Source organism: Arachis hypogaea, chromosome 1, assembly GCF_003086295.3.
Source record: "Arachis hypogaea cultivar Tifrunner chromosome 1, arahy.Tifrunner.gnm2.J5K5, whole genome shotgun sequence".
NCBI classification, from domain to species: Eukaryota; Viridiplantae; Streptophyta; class Magnoliopsida; order Fabales; family Fabaceae; genus Arachis; species Arachis hypogaea.
The window spans coordinates 76,240,392-76,244,063 of record NC_092036.1 but is presented as its reverse complement, the minus strand read 5'-3'; the positions used below and the strand labels follow the sequence as shown (position 1 = coordinate 76,244,063).

Sequence of the window (3,672 nt, the reverse complement as noted above, 5' to 3'; positions counted from 1 at the left end):
TACTAACATAAAGGAATCTCTCTACTGTGGTAAAGAGGATCCCTATTATTATTTTCTATTCCCTTATTTTTCATATGAGCAGGAGCAAGGACAAGCATATTCTTGTTGAAGCAGATCCTGAACCTGAAAGGACTCTGAAGAGGAAACTAAGAGAAGCTAAATTACAACAATCCAGAGACAACCTTACAGAAATTTTCGAAAAGGAAGAGGAGATGGCAACCGAAAATAATAATGCAAGGAGGATGCTTGGTGATTATACTACACCCACTTCTAAGTTTGATGGAAGAAGCATCTCAATCCCTGCCATTGGAGCAAATAATTTTGAGCTGAAACCTCAACTAGTTGCTCTAATGCAACAGAACTGCAAGTTTCATGGACTTTCATCAGAAGATCCCTACCAGTTTTTAACTGAGTTCTTGTAGATCTGTGATACTATTAAGACTAATGGAGTAGATCCTGAAGTCTACAGGCTCATGCTTTTCCCTTTTGTTGTAAGAGACAAAGCTAGAACATGGTTGGACTCACAACCTAAAGATAGCTTGGACTCTTGGGATAAGTTGGTCACAGCCTTCTTGGCTAAGTTCTTTCCTCCTCAAAAGCTGAGCAAGCTTAGAGAGGATGTTCAGACCTTCAAACAAAAAAATGGTGAATCCCTCTATGAAGTTTGGGAAAGATACAAGCAGATGACCAAAAGGTGTCCTTCTGACATGCTTTCAGAGTGGACCATTCTGGATATATTCTATTATGGTCTATCTGAGTTCTCTAAGATGTCACTGGACCATTTACAGGTGGATCCATTCACCTAAAGAAAATGCCTGCGGAAGCTCAAGAACTTATTGATATGGTTGCAAATAATCAATTCATGTACACTTCTGAGAGGAATTCTGTGAAAAATGGGATGCTTCAGAGGAAGGGAGTTCTTGAGATTGATGCTCTGAATGCCATATTGGTTTAGAACAAAATGTTGACTCAGCAAATCAACATGATTTCTCAAAGTCTGAATGGATGGCAAAATGCATCCAATAGTACTAAAGAGGCATCTTCTGAAGAAGGAGCTTATGATCCTGAGAACCCTGCAATGGCAGAGGTAAATTACATGGGTGAAACCTATGGAAACACCTATAATTCATCATGGAGAAATCATCCAAATTTCTCATGGAATGATCAATAAAAGCCTCAATAAGGCTTTAATAATGGTGGAAGAAACAGGCCCAGCAATAGCAAGCCTTTTCCATCATCTTCTCAGCAACAGATAGAGAATTCTGAGCAGAGCTCCTCTAGCTTAGCAAATATAGTCTCTGATCTATCTAAGGCCACTTTAAGTTTCATGAGTGAAAAAAGGTCCTCCATTAGAAATTTGGAGGCACAAGTGGGCCAGCTGAGTAAGAAAATCACTGAAATTCCTCCTAGTACTCTCCCAAGCAATACTGAAGAGAATCCGAAAAGAGAGTGCAAAGCCATTAACATAATCAAAATGGCCGAACCTAGAGAGGAAGGGGAGGACGTGAATCCCAATGAGGAAGACCTCATGGGATGTCTCCCAGGTAAGAAGGAGTGCCCTATTAAGGACCTAAAGGAATTTGAGGCTCATATAGAGACCATAGAAATTCCATTAAACCTCCTCCTACCATTCATGAGCTCTGAAAACTATTCTTCCTCTGAAGAGGATGAAGAGGTAACTGGAGAGCAAGTTGCTCAATATTTGGGAGCTATCATGAAGCTGAATGCCAAGTTATTTGGTAATGAGACTTGGGAAGATAAACCTCCCTTGCTCATTAGTGAACTAGATACATGGGTTCAGCAAACTCTACCTCAAAAGAAACAAGATCCTGATAAATTCTTAATATCCTGTACCATAGGCACCATGACCTTTGAGAAGGCTCTGTGTGACCTGGGTCAGGGATAAATCTTATGCCACTCTCTGTAATGGAAAAGCTGGGGATCATTGAGGTACAGCCTACCACATTCTCATTAGAGATGGCAGACAGGTCACAAAGACAAGCTTATGGATTAGTAGAGGACGTGTTAGTGAAGGTTAAAGGCCTTTACATCCCTGCTGCTTTTATAATCTTAGAGACTAGGAAGACTGGAGGATGAATACATCATCCTTGGAAGACCTTTCCTAACCACAGCAGGAGCTGTGATAGATGTTAACAGAGGAGAATTAGTCCTTCAATTGAATGGGGACTACCTTGTGTTTAAGGCCCAAGGTGATCCTTCTATAAACATGGAAAAGAGGCACGATAAGCTTCTCTCAATACAGAGTCAAACAGAGCCCCCACAACCAAACTCTAAGTTTGGTGTTGAACCCCCACATTTAAACTCTAAGTTTGTTGTTGGGAGTCCACAACATTGACCTGATCACCTCTGAAGCTCCAGAGAGCACACTGTCAAGCTAGTGACATTAACGGAGCGCTTATTGGGAGGCAACCCAATTTTTATTTATCTAATTTTATTTTTATTTTATTGTTCTTTTATGTTTTATTAGGTTCATGATCATGTGGAGTCACAAAACAAATACTAAAATTAAAAACAGAATCAAAAATAGCAGAAGAAATAGCACACCCTGGAAGAAGGGCTTACTGGCATTTAACGCCAGTAAGGAGCATCTGGCTGGCGTTCAACGCCAGAACAGAGCATGAATCTGGCGTTGAACGCCAGAAACAAGCAACAATATGATGTTTAAATGCCAGGATTACACCCTGAGGAAAGCTGGCATTAAATGCCAGAAACAAGCACCAACCTGGCGTTCAACGCCGGAAACATGCTACAGACTAGCGTTGAACGCCCAAAACAAGCATAGAACTGGCGTTTAACGCCAGAAATAAGCATCAATCTGGAGTTAAATGCCAGGATTGCTTGCAGAGGGCGTTTTACACGCCTAATTGGTGCAGGGATGAGAAATCCTTGACACATCAGGATCTGTGGATCCCACAGGATCACCCACAGGATCCCCACCTACCTCAACTCACCCTCTCTCTTTTTCACACAATCCAAAAACACTCTTCCCTAAACTTTTTTCACCAATCACCTCAATCTCTCTTCCCAATTACCCCTTCACCACTCACATCCATCCACTATTCCCCAAACACCCCACCCACCTTCAAATTCAAAATCTCTTCCCCACCCAAACCCACCTTACATGGCCGAACCCACACCTCTCTCCCTCTCCTCCGTATCTTCTTCTTCTTCTTCTATTCTCTCTTCTTTTGCTCAAGGGCGAGCAACATTCTAAGTTTGGTGTGGTAAAAGCATCGCTTTTTTGTTTTTCCATAACCATTAATGGCACCTAAGGCCAGAGAAAGTTCAAGAAAGATGAAAGGGAAGGCAATTGCTTCTACCTCTGAGTCATGGGAGATGGAGAGATTCATCTCAAGGGTCCATAGCTCAGTAGTAGAGCATTTGACTACACATCAAGAGAGCCCACTCATGGACCTCAACAAAGAGCATAAGGAATTCCCTCATCAAGAAATCCTTGAGATACCTTAGGGGATACATTTTCCTCCACACAATTATTGGGAGCAACTAAGGATAGGAGCACCAAAATTACTAGGGATCAAGCAACAGAGGCAAGGAAGAGACATAGAGGAGCTCAAGAGCACCTTTGGTTCTTCAAGAAGAAGGCACCACCCTCACTAAGGTGGACTCATTCCTTAACTTCCTTGTTCTTAT

The 3,672-nt window shown here is 41.8% G+C and overlaps 1 non-coding gene across 1 annotated transcript; it reads right to left on the bottom strand.

Moving 5' to 3' along the window:
- Positions 1 to 605: 605 nt before the first annotated feature.
- Positions 606 to 713, bottom strand: LOC112712230 (small nucleolar RNA R71). Its single transcript, XR_003157728.1, has one exon. It is a non-coding gene; the product is annotated as a small nucleolar RNA R71 (small nucleolar RNA).
- Between the last annotated feature and the right edge of the window lie 2,959 nt (positions 714 to 3,672).